The 24,462-nt window shown below is 41.4% G+C and overlaps 1 long non-coding RNA gene across 1 annotated transcript in view; it reads right to left on the reverse strand.

Moving 5' to 3' along the window:
• The window catches only part of LOC310742542, a 140,820-nt gene that overhangs the window by 82,328 nt on the left and 34,030 nt on the right, over positions 1-24,462 (reverse strand). The window contains exon 2 of the long non-coding RNA XR_014538533.1: positions 10,050-10,127. This is a non-coding gene — a long non-coding RNA (uncharacterized lncRNA). The remainder of the gene's footprint in view (positions 1-10,049; positions 10,128-24,462) is intronic.

The following is a 24,462-nucleotide window of genomic DNA, read 5'->3' on the forward strand; positions in this document are numbered from 1 at the left end:
ATCCATATTACTGAAGCAAAATTAAAATGTGTTTAAAATATATGGACGGGTAGGGAAACAACAGCATTGGGGGTGCACAGAACAGCCAAGTGCATCCTGGAAGTTTTGTTTCACATTAGGTTTCACAGTGTATTTCGCATTCTAAACATAGACTACTTTCACACCACACACATTCAAAGCACTATGATACCACTTTAAATAGTCATGGCTTCCCCCAAAGAATCCTGGGAGCAGTTTCTTAAGCATGCGAAGACCCTTATTCCCCTCACAGAATCCTCACACCCTTGTAACAACTCTTCTACTTTTCTGAAAGACTCCTATGAAATTCCTGAATGAGGCCCCTCTAAAATTACTAAGAGGAAAGCCATACACAAAATTAAAATATTTATTTGTGGCACTCTTCTCTTTTCCCAAATAATTCAAGGTGGTGTACATGGTTCTCTCTCTCATGTAAACACCATTTTATCCTTGCAATAATACTGCGAGATAGGTTAGCCTAATAAATAGTAACTGGCCTGTGGGCACTCAATAAGTTCTATAGCTAAGTTGATGTTTTGTGAACCTAGTCCTTGTCTAATACTTTTAAGCACTAACCCAAACAAATACATGTTAATATGCAAATACATGCAAACTCTGGTTTTTGTCTAACACCCTAACATGCATCATTATCCCTAGTTTAGCCAAAATGTTATTGTTATTATTTTGCAGTGGTTGATTCTTGTACTTCACTCAAGCCTAGCACCGATCTGTTTCATATGTTCTCAGTCAATGCCACGAACAGATACTGGTGACAAAGATTTAGCTTTGTTTGGACAGCTTTTGTGCAAGTGCAAACATTCAGAGCATGAAATCTAATGAGATTGGCAGGCCTTGCAAAATTAAAGGCAGATGGCAGGGCTTCAAACAATCACAGTGCAAATCCTTCGCCATGTACCATGATACATAAGACATGTCTCCACCTTCCACTGCTGTCACTTCAATTGCAGGAAGTGGGAGGAGGGGACATGAGGTCATTTGTGCCTTGTAACACAGGGATTCTGCAAAACAGGAATTAAGCAGGAAGACCCCGTGCCAATTTTGTTGTGGGGGGTGGAGGTTCAAGTAGCTCTTGACTGTAGCTCAAGATTTTCCGTTGATGTGATCCTGCTACAGGGGCTAAAGTATGTTGAAACTGGGTCCTTCCGGACAGATGGCAACAATATGATTGCACCAGCCAGCTATCACATTTGGTTGCCATCTGGTTCCACCAGCTCGTGTATTCCCTCAAGCAGAAATAGATCAACCCAAAGCCATAGCCAATCTATCATGAGAAACACCTGTACATAAGTATGCTTAAATAAACTTAAAATCTGAAAGCATTTTAGGCTTAATTCAGGATTAGGCCCCAACAGACTTCCTAATGGGCCGGGCAGGGACTGCTGTGTTATCATATTAGCTGCATATTATGAACCTAAGTTGCTTATTATTATTATTATTATTATTATTATTATTATTATTATTATTACACATATGGGAAGGAGAAATTCCCTTCCTACTTTCAAAGGCAGGGATTTTTTCCCCCAGTGGAACTCACTGGAACTCAGTTCCAACACCTCTCAGGTGTGCACAACTTCTATTTTAAGAAAACAAGGGAGTCATTCATGGTGAGTTCTGGCACCTCTTTTTCTAGCAAAATAGCACTTTGGTAGGAGGGCAAACTTTTCATGGGTGCTGACATAAATTTTCACAAGCACTATTGCACCATTTCACAGATACCACATAGTGAGCAGGTCTAGGTGACTGAGGGTCACAATTTGCATTTAAAGATGGCCCTGGATTTCTGTGTGATTATACTTCCATTGTATTTTCTTCCCTATGTCCTCTTGAAAAAGGCCAGGTAATTACTACCAGCAGGTTGTCATAGATCTCAGAAAGATCAGATATAATGGTATCCAAGGCTACCTAATATTTACACACAGCCATGTCTGTTGAGAAACATGATTTAGCAAGAGTGCATCTGCTTCAGCACCCATGATCTAGATAACATACATTCAGCGAAGGTCTCTTGTATAATAGGACTGATTATGTACACCCAGTGGACTTGCATTAAATGTGCTTTACAGCTCAGGAAATGCCATACCTTAGTCCATTATGAGCCTCTCAAAAATTAAATAAGGATTTTCCACCTTTCAAGGCATTTGAGACAATCTGATTATAAATCAAGCAACCTACTGTCATAAATAGGCCTTTGATAGAAATATTTCAGTATGTACAGTGCATACTTTGTTATAACAAGCAATTTACACACTCAGAAAGGCTATTATACAAGGGATTAGGATGATAATTAAGTACCTGAGACTATTAAACCTTGTCCTTAACACAGTCTAAAGAGCAGGGCACTTTATGTGAAATGTATACCTAGAATATAATGGGGCTCATTGTTGGTAAGTGCCAAGAGATAGCAGTTTTAATTCACCAATATAATCTTACAGCAGCAAACTCTGTTATGAGAGAAGATGTGTACATGAAATTAGAGGGATTTGAAGAGCAAAAAGTATTAGTTTAATGAAAGACACTAATTAAAACAAACCATCCTAGCAAGCTGAAGGCACTTTTATACCCTCAGCCTTAAAAGCAGAGAGTGTACTTTGCTTTAGGTAGAAAGAACTGAGGGTGCAAGTCAGCACTCATTAGTGCATACCTTCCAACATTTCTCTGATGAAAATAGGGACGTCCCATTCCATAATGATAATTTTACATAATATCCCACCCATCTTACTGGGTTGCCCCAGCCACTCTGGGCATCTTCCAGCATACAATGGTACCTCGTGTTAAGAACTTAATTCATTCCGGAGGTCTGTTCTTAAGCTGAAACTGTTCTTAACCTGAAGCACCACTTTAGCTAATGGGGCCTCCTGCTGCCGCTGCGCCGCCACCGTGCAATTTCTGTTCCCATCCTAAACCAAAGTTCTTAACCCAAGGTAATATTTCTGGGTTAGCGGAGTCTGTATTTCTGGGTTAGCGGAATCTGTAACCTGAAGCATATGTAATCTGAGGTACCACTGTATATAAAAAGGTAATTAAACATTTAAGAAAACCTTCCCTATACAGGATTGCCTTCAGATGGCTCGGAAGTCGGATCACTCCATATCCTCCAACATTTCTCTAATGAAAACAGGGACGTCCTAAGGAAAAGTGGGACATTCTGGGATCAAAGCAGAAACCAGGATGGCTTCTCTAAATCAGGGACATCCCTGGGAAATAGGGACACTTGGAGAGTCTGTTAGTGACTTTCTGAACAATATGTAGGCCTATTAAATTCAGAACTAAAGCTACAGAAGCTTTCCACCAGGTTGGTGAAGAGATAATTGTAGCAGAGGCAACATTGCAAAGGTTTAACATATTTGGTTTAACAGAAAAACAAAGACATATACTGTCTAGAAGCAATGGCTCCTGGCAAGTCTGCACGTTAGTGACACAAATGGTGGTACCATCAGGCCAGGACTTTGGGATAGATGTCCAATACAATGAGCAGGAAGGCCCCCAAAGCAGCAAAGCAGACTTAACACATCGAGGTACAATCTAAAGACGGGGGTATCCCATAGGACCATTAAGTCCCAAGTCAAAGGGTGTTTTTGAATTACATAGCTGCAACCACTGACCTCAAGTGAGAGTCTAGACTACAGGCAGGAGTCAAATGGAGAAATAGCTTCAACCTCATCAGCCATGTGGATGGTTCTAGACATGGTTAACATTGTCATCCAAACATTCATCCAGTCAATTCAGTAGATGAGTATTGCAATGAAGATAGAGATCTGTACATCTGTGTAGACAAAGTACACAGAAAGCTACTTTCATTCATCAATCTCTCTTGCGGGATCAGGGCAACAGAGTTGGAGGAAGGAAGGAAGCCTTGATGTTTGACTAATCTTTTTAATAGGGTTCACTTCCTTACCATATTTAAATTTAAAGATAGGGGGCAGTTCATGTCTCTCTTTGTCACCACGTCAAAGCAAAACTGCATTCTTTTATGATCTGGTGTATGTCTCTACTCTGTTCCCTTTTATCCTGAATATCATGTGACATTAGGGTTGCCACCACTTAGTCATCATTCTTCTGGGCTGTTCATTTTCAGGAGCTGTGTGAATAAATCCTTTTAAACTTGCTTTGTATATTTGTTTGCTTCATTTACCAAAATTCAAAATTCTTGTACTATTTGATAGCAGTAAAACTTATAAGCAGTTTACAATAAATATGAAAATTGTCAATAAGAAACAGTTAACAATTTATAACTTAAAAAAACAATTAAAATTAACAGTAAAACATACTAAAACCCATCAAGATATACATGTAGTTCATGTAGATGTTGAGGTTCTTTGATGAGGTCATGGTATTTGGCTAGTACATCAAAAGTTTATGATGATGTTTTTCATTCTTTTTATTAAGGCAGAATTTTGCACAAACAGACCTCAGTCTACCTTCATTTTTAGAAATATGTGCTTAACAAGGGAGAGGAAGGATTTGAGAGGAAGAATAAAGCCCCAGTAAGTATGTTTTCAAACATGGGAACATTAATAGTGGATTGTTTTGAACAAATATAATGTGCAGTGTTGATACTTTATCATGTCTGAACTGAAAACAGATATTGTGGTTTGGGATAGTAAGGGTCTGGAGCAGCTATGTAATCTGTTTTCCAATTCCACAATAATTAACTGAAATAATTGAAATAATGATACTATATATGCATAATGACATCATGGCCACAATAAGCCTCTTGGCATCCTCAATGTTTTTATCCGTTCATATGGTGAGCAGCTGGACTGTCCATAAGTTGTCCAATGACAAAGTAGCAAGCAATCCTGGGTCACCTGAGAGCACCAGTTCCCCTTGGTTTCGCTCGCATACCTTCAACTTGTCTCTCAGGTATACATCTTGTCTGTAACAACTAACTGTCAGGAGTTGGCAAGCCAGAACAAGGTCTGTTTGCAGGACCAGTCACCACCCTCCATTGATAGTGAAAGGTAAGTATCCTGGCCTTCAGCTAAGGTGCTGTTGGATGTGGGGGAAAATTAAGTCCTCTGTATCCCAATGTATCAGGACAACCCCTTTCACTTAGTGGCAGCCTTCAGTTTTTTCAAGACCTTCCAATTAACACTGAAAATCCAGAGTCAGGTGTCTTTCTATTTATAAAATCACAAATAATTGCCTTCCCCTTTTGTTCACCTAGAAATCCCCCTTTAAGCAGCACCCAGGATTTTATTTTCCTCTCTCTCGAGGTGTGCAATTCCACTTCCTTCAAATTGTTAAGAGGGTTCCGGCTGGTCTCTACTCTGCCCAGAATACTCTCTTCCTCCTCTCATGTGGAGAATGAGAAAAGAGATCCCTGGACTGAGGAAAATAGCATTTTTTTCACTGCAAGCAAGTTAGTGTGTACACATTCTGATTCTCTCCCTTGTCAGCTCCCCCATCCCACTCCCCAAAATACTGAAGCTGATTGTGGTATCATAGCTCCCTTCCCTTTCCTCTGAGGTAAATTCAGCAACTCATTCTGCAATTTGCCTTTTTCTTTTTGCTTTATCAATAAAAACCCAATTTTCTGGGTAAGCTCTGGCCTTAGAATCAGATGGTCATGGAGTGAGAAGGGACTTCAAGGATTATCTAGTCCAACCCCCCACAATGCAAGAATTTTTTTGCCCAATGTGAGACTCAAACTCACAACCCTGAGAGTCTCATGCTGTACCAACTGAGCTATCTGTCGTGATGGACTAAGCATTTTAAAGGTAAGGTTTGGTGCTTTCTTCTTCTGTTCTGAATCCTTCCTTTTTTCAGGGCTGATTCTAATTTCTCTTTCAGGGCTTGGGCTCCCTTCCAACTCTGTGATTGGGTGAAAGGGTGTCAATCTATCAGCTCCACCCAGAACATAAGCCAGGAAGTACATGGTGGAGTTTGCACCCAAGCTAGGAAAATCCACTTCTAACTAGTGGGTCCACAGAAGTGAGATTATCACAAGTGTGTGGAGATGTGTGGTTAGTGACGATGGAAAAGCAGGAGGTACACCCTTGTGCAAATTAATTGAAACAAAGCATGTTTTCTATCTTACTTGTAATCCTGTACTCAAAACAAACACGAAAAGTCAGTTGATCATTATGGTGTCGGCCATAGAAGGAATGATGCACTCGCCACAATATATTGAGGTTCTACGAAAGAGAATTATTCCAGAGCTGGAAAAGAGGTATTCTGATGGTACTGGGATATTACAGCAGGACCTAGTCACCTGTCACACATCAAAAGTGGTGAAGAAATTCATGGCAAAGCAGCAAAGACAGGTACTTGATTGGCCAGGGAATTCCCCGGATGTAAATCCCATTGAGAATTTGTGGGCTACAGTGGTACCTCAGGTTACATACGCTTCAGGTTACATACACTTCAGGTTACAGACTCTGCTAACCCAGAAATAGTGCTTCAGGTTAAGAACTTTGCTTCAGGATGAGAACAGAAATCGTGCTTTGGCGGCGCGGCGGCAGCAGGAGGCTCCATTAGCTAAAGTGGTGCTTCAGGTTAAGAACAGTTTCAGGTTAAGTGTGGACCTCCAGAACAAATTAAGTACTTAACCTGAGGTACCACTGTATATGCAAAAGTCGCCTCCGTGCTATAGGCTGTACGACTATGGAGAAGCTCATTCAGGCGCTGATTCATGTGTGGTACAGGGATCCAAAATCAACAGTGACTGTTAGAAACTAGTAGACTCTACGCCAAACTGTGTTCAAATGCTGCTTAAAAATAGCAGAGGTCGTATCTGTTACTAATGTACGTATATGTGAGTTTTGTACATGCATATGTGAGTTTTGTACAATAAAGTACATTGTTTGTTTCAATTAATTTGCACAAGGGTGCACAATGGCAGAGACTTCCACTACAATACCATGAATGGCAAAGACAGCTCCTGCTCGCATTTGATTCCTGCAGCTTGCTGGTGAGGAGGAAGGCAGAATCCCTGGGTGTATTGCGTTAGGATTTTAACATAATACAAAAATGTGCTCTGGACCATTCATTTGCCTGAGGAAATAAGCATAGGGAAACAGAAAACTACCACAAGACTTGTAGAGTTTTCACAGAGCTCAAATCATATCACATACCAGTTTCTGCTAAATGTTCACATCAAGGCCTCAGCCACATGTACAATCTATGGCTATTTCTTCCACCCTCAAAAATACCAGATACCCACACCTGACATATGAACATAATTCTAGTTTTTGAGATCCAAGATATACTGGGGGATGGAAGGGGAAGAAGTCTATGCCAAAGAAGTGTGGGTTTGATGCGACTCCAAAGGGTTTGCACCAAATATTGAGAAGGAAAGCAAGCTAATTTTACAGAGATTTTCAGCTCTGTGGACGCAAGAGGAAGCCTGTTGTTGAACAAAGCCCAGAATACAGCTGCAGGAGGATCACTTTTATGGGATGATAAACAGAGGAAAGTTTTTTGCCTCTTGTCCTTGGGGACTTCTGCTTTCAGTATGCATTTCAAGAGCAATACTGTTACTGTTCCAAACTGAATTGCAAGACAGCATTTCTAGTCTTGTGGAAGATTTGAAGATGTTTTGAAAGCATTGGCCTCTTTTTTAAAAAAAAACAACTGCTTTTATGAGGAAGACCACAATTTTGCATTTTGTGCACATGTGTGCATGTGAGTGCATGTGCTGTAATTTAAAGGAAGTCTCACTTTCAGAGAAAAACCACGAGTGGTGTGAATAATATGGTTATGGCTTCCTCCCGTTTGGCAGGGCAACAGGAGTTCAGCAGAAGCCAGCCGCTGTGGTTTGACTCTCTCCCTGATAATGACAGACCTTCCCTCCACCTCAGGAAAACGCAACACTCTAAAAACAAGGAGGAAGAAAAGGAGAGCCATTTCCTTGCCAACACCGGTAGCCGGGAGGCCTGGAATGATGCCATAAGATACCCTGCTATTTATTGCCCATTTCCACACCATAGGAAGCAAGGGAAATGCTTGCCAAAAATAAGAAAAGAAACCCTCCCTGATTCCTGTTTGACTTAACATTTGACAGGACAAAGTCAAGGATAATTCTAGCTCTCTCTGTTTGGAAGTTTCATGCTTTCCTTTCCTTTGCTCCTTAGAAGCAAATGGGATTTTAGGGTATCAGTGCTTTCAAATGAGAAGGTGATCAGTTCGTATTTGGGTTTTACTTGCATTCCTTTTGTATTTTGCTCACATCTTTCTCTTCCAAAAATATGTAAAGCACTACATCAATATTAACAATTAAATATGATCTCAATTACTTCTGCATACAACTCCATGCAGTTGCACAGCTTCTGTGACTATATAGATTCTCCCAGGTTCCTACAAGAAACCACTTGCACTGTTCATTGTACATGGCTGACGGCCAACTACAAGAAAATTGGATGGAATCTCTGCCACAATAAAAGGTCTATTTAATGAACACAAATTTACCCCCCCCCTCTCTGCAGTTCCACCCTGGATAAGTTAGAGCAGGGGTCCCCAAACTTTTTGAATCTGAAAGCGCATTGGGAAATCTAAGAAACAGTAATGAGCACCACAAAACACCCATTTCACAAAAGAAAAAACTGGTGATGCTCACAAGCCCCCACCAAACAACAGGCAGAATAACAACACTAAAAAAACAACAAATAAAGCACACACAAAATATCAGGCAACCCCAACACTACCACCAAGCACTATCATGAGGTTGATTGTAGTCTCACTAACAGCCATATTCTGATTGCATCCTGACACATTACATTCTGACACTATCACTTAGTAGTAGCTTCTAGGTAAGGCAAGGCTTTTAGGTAAGGTCAAAGGTAAAGGATCCCTGGATGGTTAAGTCCAATCAAAGGCAACTATGGGGTTGTGGCATACATCTTGCTTTCAGGCAGACGGAGCCGACATTTGTCCACAGACAGCTTTCTGGGTCATGTGACTAAACCACTTCTGGCACAATGGAGCACCGTGACGGAAACCAGAGCACATGGAAATGCCATTTACCTTCCCATTGCAGCAGTACCTATTTATCTACTTGCACTGGCATGCTTTTCAACTGCTAGGTTGGCAGGAGCTGGGACCGAACAATGGGAGCTCACCCCGTCATGGGGATTTGAATTGCTGACTTTCTGATCGGCAAGCCCAAGAGGCTCAGTGGCATAGTGTGGGTTGCCAGTGCCCGGGGCCATGCAAAAGGAGAAGGGAGGAAAATGGACAGAGTATGCATGAGTACTCAATGCCTAACAGCACCCGTGTCACCTAGGAGATCACAGCTGCAGAGATAAGAAAAGAAAAGTTGATCCATTGTCTGAAGAGGTCGCTTCCAGAGCTCAGTGACGGAAATGCACAGCTGTATTGAGGCAGCACTGGGTGCTGAAATTTTGCATCCCTAATAATTTTGTGCCCGGGGCAACCGCCCCTGTGGCCCCCTCCCATGCTACAGCACTGCCAAATGTTGAGAATGGAGACTGAGTGGCTATATTAAGCATACACAGAAGAGGTTATTCCTTCATAAATCCACCTATTCACCACCACTGTCTCATGCACACTGCAGTATTCAACTCATTTGTGGCACTCCCAGTCAATCCGCTTTGTGTAAGCTGGTGATGATGTGGAACTCATGGGAAAGGAATTGTGACCTGGCTAGATGCTTAGGCACATAACCGCTGTACCATACGCCATCAGAAGTATCTTTGTGTGAACAGGCCCTTAGTTGCAATGGAGCTACATTCTTTTTATTTAGAAGCTTGAGTGGAAACAATGCAAAAGAGCTATCCAGCTCCCTTACTTGCCTTCTGCAAAGTCTCATTTCCTCTATAAACTAGCTAGATTATTCCCAGTCGTGTGTGTGTGTGTGTGTGTGTGTGTGTTACGATAAGCAATGACACTAATCAATCAAGCTCATGATTATTCCTTGCCTGACTATGCAGAAGCAAATGCCATTTATTCACCATAATTCAGGAAGATAAAAGACTGATATGCTTATTTGAAAGCCATGTATGGGCTCCTTGGGAGGGAAGGTGGGATATAAATCAAATAAATAAGCATACCTTGAAAGCAGCTCCTCGTCCTTTTTTCTGTCTTTCTCTGGTGCATGGCTGGCACTGTGCAAGAAGATGTACAACTGCCTAGAAAAGACCAAAAGAGATGGAAATTGCAGTGGGGCTGGGGAAAGCCATGGTTATAGGATCATTTATTTATTTTTGTCCTTGGGCTGTAAGAAGTGCTTTATATTCCCATGGAGTGCTGTTAGAAAATTCCCTGGACCCGGGAAAACAGAAAACCATTGTGAACACATGTACCTTCTCTTTGAAATTGCTAAGGTTGCAAGCTGCTCTGGTTCTCCAGATGGATATAGCACTGTGCATTTTTACAGTGTTTGAACTTGCCCCGCTTAGAATTCAATTTCCTCTTCTGATAGGCACGCAGGTAAATATTGCCAATGGCTCTAGTGTATATTTGTCCATCTTGAACACCATACAGAAATATTGTTGCTGTGTGCAACTGACACAAAGAACTGTGTATATAATATATAATAATCACCTGGCATCCTCTATAAAACTTTTTAGGAGCCATCAAATTTAATTTCCCCTTCGCACAATAAAACAGCAAGAGGAAACTTTAATAGAATGCATTATGTAACAGGTTCTATAAAAACAGCAGACCCAGCCCTGCACTGGAGCACTTCCTTCCGGAGACCCAATAACTTGTGCTGAAAGGATACTTGCTGGCTACCATGGCAACTGCAAGAGATGACACTAAGGGGAAAACAGCAACAAAAGGATCTCTTTTTTGTCCTCAGGAAAACAAGGTCTGGCTTCAGACTTGTGATACAGTGTGAATGCAGAGAAAGAGAGAGAAAATCTGTTAGCAATTCCACTCAGGTTCCATTGACATTGCAAAGCTTCAATGTTTGCTGCGCAGTTTTGCTCTTTAGCTTTGTGCAGAGGATGGGGGGGGCGCATTTAGCAAATGTGTTTTTGAAATTGATGTGAATTTCAGTGCCTGTCTGCATGCAAAATCTCCTTCCAATCCCGCTTTCCCACAAAACATTTTTACTTCCTTTGTCACATTTAACTGTAAAAGGCTCCTTTGTCTTTCTGAGTCTGTCATGCTCTGCATTTCATTGCCCAGGAGACAGCTGTTTTCAAGGCCTTTCTAAAGTGGGGGAGGGGGGTTGTAAACAACTCCAAAGCCTAGACAGGGGCACACAAACATTACCAGGCTCATCATCCTCATCCGCCACAGAGGGAAACAGCCAGAGCCTTCTCAATACAGTTTAGGGCAACCAAAGATTTAAAAGAATCACAGAACTTGAAGCAGGGAAGAGCCAAAGGACAACAGAATAAACTCTCATTGATTTTTGAAGCAGAGTTGGCCATATATTGACATCCTCTCTCTTTTTTTTTTTAGAGTCATTAATACACTTTGGCTCGTTATTGTCCAATAATGGCTGCTTCTTATGATCAAGGATAACAAAATTAGATACACAGCTTTCAAAACAACAACAACAACCAGCTATCTAAAATTGCAATCTGTCAGGATCAGACAGCTCCCCAGATGATTTTCTTCGTTTTCTGGGCACAAGAGAAACAGACAAGATCATGGAATATTAGAGTTGGAAAGGACCACGAGGGTCATGTAGTCCAACGCCTTGCAATGAAGGAATCTTTTGCCCAACGTGGGGCTCGAACAACCCTGAGATTAAGAGGCACATTCTCATTGTCATGAATGGCTCCGTGCCAAAATATTTCACCTGGAAAACAATCTGCTTCCTTTACCATGTCCATTGCATTACTACAGGTTATCAGGGCTGACATGGACATTTTCATATTGGAGAAAATTAAGTACTGGCATTTCTTATGGCTCCATGCTTTACATCAATGGCCTTTGCAAACAAAATATATTGTTTTTATGAAATTTGCTGATGATACAAAGCTGAGATGCCATATCATCAATATAGACGAAGATCTGGAAGTTTTTAACACATTAACTGGATGACATTATGGACCAATGGAGCTGGGGTGAAATGTAGTACTGTTGTCAATTTAAGAACTAGCAGTGAGAACTGTTGATATGGAAAGGCTCAACAACTGAAACACAGAAGATGAAAGAGTCCTGGAAGTCTCTGGAATACTTTAGATATTCAAAAGATGGAACAAGAGGAGAATCACATGTGACTTCCACTTCCCAGATAGCCAGTCTTATCTTAGGAAAAAGTGCATTTTACCCATTGAGATACATATGTTCTCTTCTTGCATTGGAATAATGCATAAGGCTCTAATGCAACTATGGATGGTGGTGATGATGACTATGTTCTGCCTTCACAGTTGGAGGCAATGATGCTTCTGAATACCAGTTCCTAGAAGCTTCAGGAGGAGAGAATGGTCTTGTGCTCAGGCTCTGCCTGCAAGTTTCCCACAAGGATCTGTTTAGCTACTGTGAGAACAGGATGCTGGGTTATAGAAGGGCTGCCGGCCTGATCCAGCAGGCTCTTCTTATGTTCTTAGCATTCTAGTAAGAAGGAATGTCCAATCACTAGGGAAGTCATCAGCTTCAACATCCTCCCCCAAAACATTTGGGAGGACAGACAACTTTATTCAGAGAACCTCCACAGATCTGTTTTATGAAGGGGCCAAAACAGACATGATGGCAAATGTTCAATTCATAATTGCTTGGGTTTGTTTGGTTTTTAAAAATAAAATTAAAAAGTTGGTTTGGGACCAAGACAGGAAGAACTTAATGTTTCCCCACCACCACAGTCCTAATCCACATCAAAGGGCCCCCACAGCTGCTATTTGCATCCTGAGAAAAGCTCCCATTGGCACCATTGCTTCTTTTCCATTGCCATGATCATTTTTAAGTTTTTTATGAAGAGGATTCTTGGAAGGATATCTTTTAATGGTTTTATGTGTTTCCCCTGTTGATGTATGTTGAGTGAATCTCTGGCTGCATTCAGATAGCACTTGATTCCGTTTCCCCAACATTTCCTTACTTGATGCTTTCTGTGTTTTATGTGCTCTTTTATCAGGCATAAAAGTCACTTCTGGCCAAGGCCTGTGGTCCAGGCCTTTTGGAGGAACGTTCAAATTTCTGAACATCTCAGAAATTGGCACCATCGTCATAGCTGTGATTCAACCCAGTTCTGCCCCATGCCTTTTAGCTGGTTTAAAGGGAATAATCCATCTATTTTTCTGAAACCTCTTTTAATGCTCTTGCTGCCTGATTGGTGGCTGATCAAGGAATATCACCCCTGGCGGTAGGTTTTAGAAAGCTCTTCACAGAGCCCTTCTGAAAAACTCACTCCGTATCTCAAAGTTCTTTGGGGAGATGAAGAGCTGGAAGACGTTCACGCTGTTTGGTGGACTTTTGTCATTTATTTGAATAAACAGCTTGAAAGGAACTTTAACTTTCCTAGGTATGATTTTTTCTGGAAATATTTGTGACCCTGAACCCCTTCTTTCTTTTTCAGAGTCTTGGTATAATGAACCACCCTTCAATCTTTCTTTAAGGGACCCTTTATCCTGCTGTTACTGACTTACGTTGTAACTTTTACCTGTACCAGTGAATTAATTCATGGTTGGTTGGTTTTGTTGTTGTTATATTATAAACATTAATAAAATATAATTTTAAGAGCACAGCTGCTCAGCTGGGGAAATAGTATTTTCCAAGGTATCGTTAATTTCATTTCATTCTTCTAAAACATTTCTCTTTCTAAGTCAGGAAATTGCAAAACCAAACATTCCCTCCATTCTGGAAGATGCCTCCTGATGCGTCCTTCCCCCTCACCCACCATCAGAAGAGCTGCAACTCTGGAACAGTATTGTAAAATTGCACTTTAATTAAAAGGAAAGGTAAAATCTCTTAAAAGTTCATAGTTTATTTTGGGATTAGATGCTCACTATCAAGTTGTGGCACATACTAAACTCTGCTAACACAGACCTGGGGAAAGTATATAAAACAAAGGATTTGAGAACTCTCTCTTCCTTTGAAAGAAAAAACCTTCCAAGCTTCAAAACTCTTCCTGAGGCCTCTGCATTTGACATGTAGCAATAGATCGCTGCTCTGAATACTGTATGTCTGAGCCAATGTCATAAATACAGTATATGCTTCCTCCCTGCAAGTGAAAGAATGAAATCTAATCCATTGCAAATGACTTCACAGGGATATGAGAAGTGTCATTTCAAACAAAAAGTCAGGCCTGTTACATATTACATTGGTTCTGAGCACACTGCAGTTTGTCTTTTACCTGCTCATAGCTTTTTCATGGACAGCATTGGTGCAGGGCCAAATGCTTTAGCCAGTTGTCTGGTATCTATCCAGAATAGCTTCACTGAAAGCTAATCAATTCACAGTGGTTTAAGAGGCAGCACAATCTTGCCCATAGGCTGCTGATCATTTCAACTCCCAGAACAAATTTGTAAAGGATAGGAAACACATTAGCAGTGCAAAGTAAATAACTAGGGTACAATTCCAGCACAAATAATTACGTTGCCTTCTTACAGCATGTGCACAGCTTGAAGTGGATGCAGTATTTTCTTTATATGTCCATTAAGAGCAAAATGTTGCTGTGGCAGCATTTCAGTTGGCGATGAACTCATTCCTGTGCAAGGTCTACCTGGTGTGAGGGCAGTTTGGGAAGCCAAGTGTTCCTATGTTGAGAGGAGGAAATCCTTTGGCCATTCAAAGAAGAGGCTGACCAACATCTCTTGAGTAACATCTACTTTTGCTGCAATTTAGGGTCCTCGCTTTCGCATGAGGGAAACAATTTGCAAGTACAGTATATTACACTCTCTTTCATTCTTATAGTGGCATTATGAAATTAGCCATTACTCATATCAAAGTTGGGACGCGGGTGGCGCTGTGGGTTAAACCACAGAGGCTAGGGCTTGCCAATCAGAAGGTCGCGGTTCGAATCCCCACGATGGGGTGAGCTCCCGTTGCTCGGTCCCAGCTCCTGCCAACCTAGCAGTTCGAAAGCACGTCAAAGTGCAAGTAGATAAATAGGTATCGCTCCGGCGGGAAGGTAAAGGGTGTTTCTGTGCACTGCTCTGGTTTGCCAGAAGCAGCTTAGTCATGCTGGCCACATGACCCGGAAGCTGTACGCCGGCTCCCTCGGCTTTGTTACATGCTGAGTTACAGTATGGCATGAGAACTAGGGTTTCTGCCAAAGGATGAATGAAAAAGTAGGTTATCCGGGGATTTTTCTGGTTTGAATCCACTGGAACACACCAGCTGCCTATGATTTATTACTATATGGAAACTCACTTAACAATTTGCTAAAATACAAAAACAGAATAAAACTATTGAGGATAGCTGGGCAGGGTTGACCTAACATCCTCCTCCATCACAGCCCACTGCAATATATTCTACATATATCCAGCATGACTTTTGGTCAGGCCCAGTAGCTCTCCTTTTAAAAACTGACCACTACTCCTTCATAGTCTCTTTGTATTTTTATCAACCCCATAGACAGAACACAATTTCTGCTAACCACACAACATCTTAGGGCCCCATGGGAACATACTGTTCCAAAGCATACTTAACTGAAATCAATGGACGTAAACCAGCATAGAAGTCACTTGATATTGAAATCAGCCTCCGCTCATTCAGTATTTTAAAATAAAAAGATGTGAGATGAGCTGCATTTTGATGAGTCAGCCATATAATTAAGAGATTTTGAGGCGGACTTAATAGATCCTGCTACTAATTGCAATAACTCAGCTCAATACCATTGGGTAGTTGAGTTTTACAAAATACTGCTAGTCCAGCAAACTGTTTTGCTGACTGCGCTGCAGGCTTCATTAACTGAACTGCAAAGCCTTTGATAAGAAACATGTACTCTGCTAATCACGCAGTACAGCCTTGTTCCCTGACCTCTAAAAGGAAATTGTTGCTTTTGTGAATATGTGGCATGCGCACACACACACAATTCACTCTGTCAAGATACTGTACAAAATAAGCCTTCATAAATTTAAAAGTCAATGCATAAGACCTACGGTGCAATCATTTAGTTCCCTTCATTACTTGCCATGCAAACTTCTATTTTCTAGATGCAAAAACTGAAGGGAACTAAAATCAGTGCAAAAGAAGAAGAATGCACAGCAATTTTAAGCAAGTTTACTCAGACATAAATTCCACCGAGCTCAGATGGTTACAGCTATAATCCTATACCCACCCACTTATCCTTACTTCAGAGAAGTTATGTATAAGATTGCACTGTAATTTTTTTCAGACTTTGGTTGCAAGGTACTGTGTATACTACCATACAGGCAACCTCATTTGGCCCCCAATCCTGAAGTTCGCCTACTCCTGACACAGGACATGGGGCTGGGAAGAAAGAAATGGAAGCCTAAACCCATAGATCCTCAGTCAGTGGTTCTTTAGTAAAAGTAAGGGTACCCCTGACCATTAGGTCCAGTCGCGGATGACTCTGGGGTTGTGCGCTCATCTCACTCTATAGGCTGAGGGAGCCAGTGTTTGTCCGCAGGCAGCTTCCGGGTCATGTGGCCAGCATGACTAAGTCGCTTCTGGCGAACCAGAGCAGCACACGGAAACGCCGTTTACCTTCCTGCCGGAGCAGTACCTATTTATCTGCTTGCACTTTGACGTGCTTTCAAACTGCTAGGTGGGCAGGAGCTGGGACCGAACAACGGGAGCTCACCCTGTCGTGGGGATTCGAACCGCCGACCTTCCGATCGGCAAGCCCTAGGCTATGTGGTTTAGAAAACAGCACTACCCGCATCCCAGTTCTTTAGTAGCACCCAGTTATTTTTATCTATTTGTTTATTTCATTTGTATCCCAACCTTTATCACTAAAAAATGATCCCAGAGTGGTTACATACATAAAACATAACAAAGTGATAGCAAACAAACTTATTTATTTATATCCTGCCTTTCTTCCACAGAACTTAAGGTGGCATACATGGTTTTCCCTCTCATTTCCTCCCTGTTTTATTCTCTCAGCAACCCTATGAGGTAAATTAGGCAAAGAGACAGTGACTGGCCCATAGTCACTCAATGAGCTTCATAGCTGAGTGGGAATTTGTACCCTGGTCTCCCAGGTCCTAGTCCAGCACTCTAACCACTACACCATACGGTCTCTCAAACAAGTAGAATATTAAGCAGTCTAAAATTTATAAATATCACAGCCTCACTATCTGCATACAAATATGAGTGGTCTATCTGATTTTATCACAATTGTAAGTCTCTCAGGAAATAATATGCATATGCATCTGACAGCTCCTCCAAACTACCAGCAATACAAACGTTGCCAATTTACTCTAATTAAAGCTATGCTGTGTCATATGTGCTTAAATGGTCTATCTGTCTTGAGGTAATTATACCTCTGTGTAGCCTTCTGTCAGAATTAAACTCAGATGGAAGACTCAGGGAACAGTCCACATTTGTTAACAATTAGACACAATCACATCTCCCCCCCCCCATATTCAGATAGAGCAAAAGATGGTTGGGTAGAGATGCTGATGAATTTGTAGAAGAGGAAACCAGATGGCACAACCACAACCACTCATCAATATGTCTTTTTTTCTATTTAGTGGTGCAGCAGCGTAATTTTAGACCCTAGGCTTAATGGGCCTAGGACGGCCCCCATTTAGACAGCCATGTGTATTGCTTCAGTTGTGAAGCCCACAACATTTCTCTTCTCCATCCCCCACTGACAATCCATGTTTTACAACTGCTTCTACATTCCTGAGACGTCAAGCTTACAGGTCAAGCTGCTTTTTCTTTTTTGCTTTTTACTACAACTCCAAGACTTACCGACTGGAAACAGGTACAAAAGCCATACACTTAAATAAAAGAATCCTGTGTTTTCCAAAAACTAGTTTTCTGAACCCAGGAGTTTGTCCTGACTATTTTCAGGACTGAGAGGTTTATTGGGTTTTCTGCTTCAGGAACTCAAGCGGTAACAAACTTGATGGACTTTTATTTCATATCCGTTCTTGAGAATCACTAATTCCATTCAAAAGACCCACCTGATTAAATGAATTACGTGAGTAGTCAGAACTGTCAAGGCTCCCTGAAGCCTTAGCCAGCATGGCCAATGGTCAAGGCTGACGGGAGTTGTTCCCAACTTAATAAGCTCCAGATCCATGTTCCTTAACAGGTGACCTTTTCGGTTTCTATGGCCAGCCCATTTTGCCCATTCTAATGTCATAGCCTTGTGTGAGCCTTACTAAATCTGGCAGGTGGCTGTTGGTGCTTTAGTCACAGCAGCTGTAAATAATTATTCCTTCCAGCACTGAATGCACACACATAGTATAGAAAGGCAAGATTACAGCTGACACTGGCTTATGTTAAAATTGATGGCTTTTGTCGTAGAGGAGCTGCCCAACCATTTCATTCTTTTTGTACTAATTTAGGAGCTCATTGCTGAGAAGATATTACCTGCATCTTTGTTATTGGAAGGCATAGAAGGCAATGCATATCATCTGGTTTAAAGTCTCTTGCACGATGACCCTTGAGGCTCTGCAAGTCTGTTTATTTAGAGCCAGGTCTCATCCTTGCCCTGATCCATTTTGGAGTTATCATATAAACTGAATAACATTTCATTTTCCCACACCACTGATACTCCACAATTCTAGTGCATTATATGGCTGTTGGATTGGCCTTTTTGAACATTTTAGTCCAGCAAAGTACTTAAATTCAGAGTTTGGTACACAGAGCTTGCTAGAGCTGTTGCTGGCATCCGTATGTCTCAACAGATAATGGAGTCACCTGTGGGGTTGAAGTCAAACTGCTATGTTAGCAGCACCAAAGTGACCTTCCCAAGGTGCAAGCCGGGGCAGTGTGTATGGAGGCCCTGGGATGCCTGGATGACAAATCCCTCTCAGCACCTTGCTGATTGTGGTCCAAAGGAAAGCAGAGCAATACATCTGGCACCAGCTTGGCTGCAGGAGTTGCCAAAAGTTGTACAAGGCACCACCCAACTATCTTAGGGTAAATCCAGCATGTAGGAGATGGTCGTGGTGGTTTTATTTTCCTTTGGACGGCTCTTTAAGGCAAATCTGCATTCATGGCAACCAACTGATGTATTGCTTTAGTTTGATTCATTCATTTCATTAAATTATCCTGAGTTACCTGCAATAACTACGAGCAGGAGAGAGAAGTATATTTCAGCAGAAAAATCTACAAGTCTGGTAAATGTTATCAGGCCTTTTGTTTTGTCTCTCAAAGCATTCTCAACTTTGCTTTTCACGCCACATGAATGTTTTCAGTCTGCTCAACAACTATATTACTGGTCGTTCCAGTCAGTTGTTTTCCTACAAAACTCTGCTTCAGTCTTGGTTAATGTTTGCCCAGAAATATGTAATTGCGGACTTCCTCCTCATAAACCGTTCCAGAGTGCAGGCTGCCATCCTCCCATGCTATTATTATCTTTGTGCCTCCCGGCTAATGCAGGGTGTGCTTTCGCACCTAGATGAAAGATAACCCTTTCATTCCCACATCCCCAAGCCTGTAGGATTACTTCCTACCTACTGCAGCTGCATCTAAACCTGCTGAATTGCAAAGATTAGAAGTGCATTTCTCATACCCTAGAATGAACATGATTCAGTGCTAGCATTACCCACATAAACAGGTGGCTAAAGAGCTCAGTTGTGTGGTTCTGTTCTCCCTCTTTGAACTATTTATGACTGGACTTAAGTCCTTCTGCAAGAAGTTGTTGCAACATTTGGCATCGTTCTGGAGGCCAGACTTACCACCACCATTTCCACCTTCCAGTACTGGTGCTAATATTGCTATTGGTGCTTCTTTGCCTCTTCTATTGACCCAGTGTTTACATTAGCTGTAGCAGTCTTCACTAACTTCTTTTGGACTTGAATTCTCATCAGTTCAAGCCAGCATGCCAAAGGGCACCAGGTTAGCAAAAGAAGCTATAGAGCAGTGTTTTTCAACCTTGGGTTCCCAGAGGTTGTTGGGCTATAACTCTGATCACCCTTAACCATGCAGAGGATTCAAAATTGAAGAATGCCTTTATGGAAGACCAAGGTCCTCTCCCACCTTTTATCTCACAGAGATTATGGGTGTTATGGATCCATATTACAGCAAAAACTTGAAATTGTTTCTGACAGGAAGGTTTTCTTGTGGAACAGGGCAAAGTCAATGCTGCTGTAATACAAGCCGATAAATAGGTTCAATTGGCGTTGGGAAGGAACCCAAATATTTTATCTGTTATAAGGGATCTACTAATTTTTTAAGTGCATCAAGAACAAGAATTACATAAGAGTTTAGTAATTTTAATATGAAAAGATTGCAGTGACGCCTTCCACCTTTAAACCTACCTATGTTTTGACCAGCAAGCTGTTTCATTCCTTTAAAAAAATGTCAGTTTAAAGACGTTGAAATGGGTGTAGAAAAATCATATTAAAGGATTAAGCATCAAATGCTGGTGTGTTGATGTGCATAAGAAATTCTTCACAGAGGAAATCATTGACTTTGCATTCCTAAGAGGATCTTTTCCTCTATAATAAAATGTTCAGTTGTCAACAGCAGTTCTAAGTTTCATATGACTCTTGACCAAAGTCACAATTCAAAGAGAATGTCTCCTAAGCTAGGATTTGTGCAAGGGACGCTCCCTACCCCTTCGCAACAAAGTGGGAAGACTTTGCAGGAAACACTTTCTCATTGGCTATGCTCTCCACAGATCATGAGGTAAAACTAAGCTCACTTAATAATACACTAGACGAACATAGATACCCGTTCTTGTAACACATGGGCTGTGTCCATATAATTATAAAGGAAATTGTTTTTGAATAGCAAATGAGATCATGTCATCAATGGTGATGCAGGTAGTTATCAGTCTACTTTCTTTCTTTAATGTGCATAGTTATTAGAATTTGAAAAACATTGACTTTGAAGTTTTTTCCACACCTTAGAACAAGATGGCTTATCTGCTCAGTAGCAAAAAGTTTCACATCTGGCGCTGTCACTAAGTCACTAAGGTCTAACTGAGGTGATAGAATACACGTGTGTTGGGGCATGCAATTTATAATACAGTGGAACCTCAGTTCCCGAATGCCTCTGTTGTCGTATGTTTTGGCTTCCGAACACCAAAAACCAGAAAGTAACTTCGATTTTCAGAAACCGAACATGCTACGGGGCTTCCGTTTTGAGTTTCCCTATTAAGGCTTCCGCTTTCAGTTTTTGGACATTTTGGAAGTCGAACGGTCTTCCGGAACGGATTACGTTCGAAAACCAAGGTTCCACTGTATAAGCGTTTCATAATATTTTTAAAACATATGAGCTAACTATGCTGAACAGTCAAACTTGAGCAGTGAAGGCTCCCAAAGTTCAGAAAACGGAAACATGACCCTTATTGGAAGGTTTAAATGCCAAGTTCCCATCTTATAATCAATTCTTGGGTAGCAGTTGGTTGAAAAGGAGGCAGTTGGCGAGATGGGCCAAGAAGTTGCAACAACAGCAAAACAACGGTTCTGTGGGAAACCTTGTAAATAACGGTAAATAAATTTCCATTGTTAATGTTTTAGTAGCCTCCCTTTGCTGTGTGGCTAGGTGGAGGAATTCAGGAGCAATCTTCTTGTTGTGCGAGACAATTCCTATTTAAGCTGGAGGCAGCACTCTCAAGCCATATGAGGTAATTTTCCTTTCCTAACTAGTCCAGTCTTGCTCAGGTTCTACCAACCTGTGTTTATGGGCTTTTCTGAAGCAAAACCATCAAAGACTCCGTCATGTGGGTCCTCAGGCTGGACTGGCACCATGAGAGAGGTGAGATAAGTGCTAACAATCTACCCCTTAATTCAAACAACAGCTTTCTTCTCTTATTAATTACACTTCGTGTCCTCGCCAAGCTTCCCTCATTGGACTTCCCTCATTACTTGCTAGAGAGACCATATCTTATTGGCTGAGCATATGCTCTGTGTGCAGAAGGTCCCCGATTCATTCCCTGACATCTCCAGTTAAAGGGATCTGGTTGCAGGCGGTGTGAAAGATTTCTGACTGGAAAAGCACTGCCAGTCAGAGTCAATACTGGGTTAAGTGAACAAAGACAAAGACAACTTCCATTGTTCCAGTATGATCCACTCGTAAATCCACAGCAGAGCATTACACATTACAGTTTTGGCCTCAGTGTTCCACCTGCAAAATGGGAACAACAGTGGCATTGCGAGGGGAAATGAGATACAGGTTCTAAAACCCTTGAAAGTTTTTGGGGCTTTTTAAAGCACTTTAGGAGAGGTGGAGAACCCGTAACCCTATATATAGGACATGGTTAGCTCTGGATTTTTCTGCTCCCCTGCTACCAGCACACATCAGCTGTTCGGCAGTGAGAAGCTAAGAGGGGGAAAGGTTTTGATATTGTGAAAAGGGTGCATCTGGAGCTCCTTTCTCTGCGAGAATATCAAAGCAGAGGAGAAAACACTTAAGCAGAGATGTATTAGATTTGTATTTCTTCAAAAAGTGTTGATGTTTTTCCATTGCACGCATGCAGCACTTTGGCAATGCAATTGCATTTTGAAGTTTGAAGCTCTGAAGAACTGCAAGGTGGGGCTTGAGCACAGCTCTGCATTCATGGTATTTGTGTCCTTCTACAGGGATTACCAAATTCTTTTGCACAGTCAGGACTTCACAGTCTATGAAGAAAATGTGTTAAACTTGAGTGGGGTCACGAACGATTGAATATATGCCTTTGTTTCCATGAGAAACAGCTTTCTTTGCATGTATATATGATTGTGTTTGTGTGTCTGGTGTGTCCCACCCACTTTTGGATCTGATCCCACCCACTACAGGAATGTGTCCTCAATACTTCTGCACTTGAGTAATGCATCCCTTGGCCTGAAAAGTTCCTCATCCCTGCACTATAGGAATGATTACTACTGTCGCCACTTATTATCAACAAACTTATTATCAATCAATGCCAACATATGCCTAAAAGTACTCTACACAATTGCAAGTGCTTTCATCACTCTGTAGCATTTCTGTTTAATTATCATGAAAATCCAGGCAAAATTAAGAAACTCCAATTAAGTTTTAAAAGCTAAATTCTCACACTGAGGTCAGCAGATTTCCTTTGACTAGAAGATTATGCCATTTTCCCCCTTTTGTTTGTCCTGTTAGATCTCATGGAACAAAACAAGCTCAGCCTTCTTGATTGGAGTGCAGCTGGTTCATTACAGCTCAGCTGGCATAATAATAATAATAATAATAATAATAATAATAATAATAATAATACCCCGCCCATCTGGCTGGGTTTTCCCAGCCACTCTGGGCGGCTCCCAGCAGAGGACTAAAAACAGAATAAAACTTCAAACATTAAAAACTTCTCTAAACAGGCTGCCTTCAGATGTCTTCTAAAAGTCAGATAGTGGTTTTGATACCACAGGAGGTTGTGGTTTAGACAACTTGTACAGTCAGCCTCTGCAGGATGATTCACTCACTAGATGAAATATTCAACAGGTTGTGGGCTTCTTTTTCAAATTCTTCAGACCCTATTGACCAGTTCCTAAATTGGTGGTCTCACAACAGATGCAGTGTTTTAATGTCCAGTCTGAGCAATAAACCTCTTCTTTCAACACCCACATGAACAATATTGGCAAATGCATTTTGAAAAGAGAGTCTATGCTTCTTGATTAAGTTATGTAGCTGAATGTGAGGTAGCATGGCTGTGTCTTTGACACTTTTTGTTCCCAACTTGGTTTCCATCAATGTGATTTTGGTGCACATGAAATTGGCATGGTACATACATAACAATGATGGCGCAGTGAACTATTAATATGCCAAAGGTGGGGAAAACAGATGGTGGTGGCTGGTAGCAGTAGGGGTAGTTGAGAGGTGAAGACAATACCACAAGGAAGAAAGGGGGGTGCAGACAGTGCCAGCATGATATCCAGAGGAAATTGGGGCGCAGGAGATGCAGGGTGCATTTACATGGTAGTTTATTCTGTTTCCTCAATATTTCCCTAACTATTAATTTCTATATTATATTTGAGCTTTCTAACAACTTAACAATCACACCTGGAAAGTCAGCAGAACATAGTGGAAGTTTAGCAGTAATTTGTGTGCTAATTGGTTCCCGAAATAATACGTTTGCAATGTCATTAACCCAGGAAATCGCAAGAGTAAAATGATGAAATTCGGGGCAGTATACCAGCAAACTGTTCCTTCCTGCAGTTCTTATGGCTGAATCATGGGTGAACAGAACCGCACATGCGCAGAAAGGGTGAGGGAGTAGTGACATTGTCCAACGACATTCATTGTTGGGCCATACCACACTCACTGGTATGAATGAAATTTAGGGTGACATGCCAGTATATTGCTCAAAAAGCAACAGTTCCATGACATAATGAAGTCTGCAGTGTGAAAGGAACATTAGAAAATGGGACAGAACTGCTAGCATTATAATCTGGAAAGCTAATGCAATACCCCACACCTGAATGCAACAACAGACGTACCCAAACACAGCCCCTTAAAATCTCCCACTTGTATTTC

This window comes from Podarcis filfolensis, assembly GCF_964270895.1.
Source record: "Podarcis filfolensis genome assembly, chromosome: 9".
Classification (NCBI taxonomy): Eukaryota; Metazoa; Chordata; class Lepidosauria; order Squamata; family Lacertidae; genus Podarcis; species Podarcis filfolensis.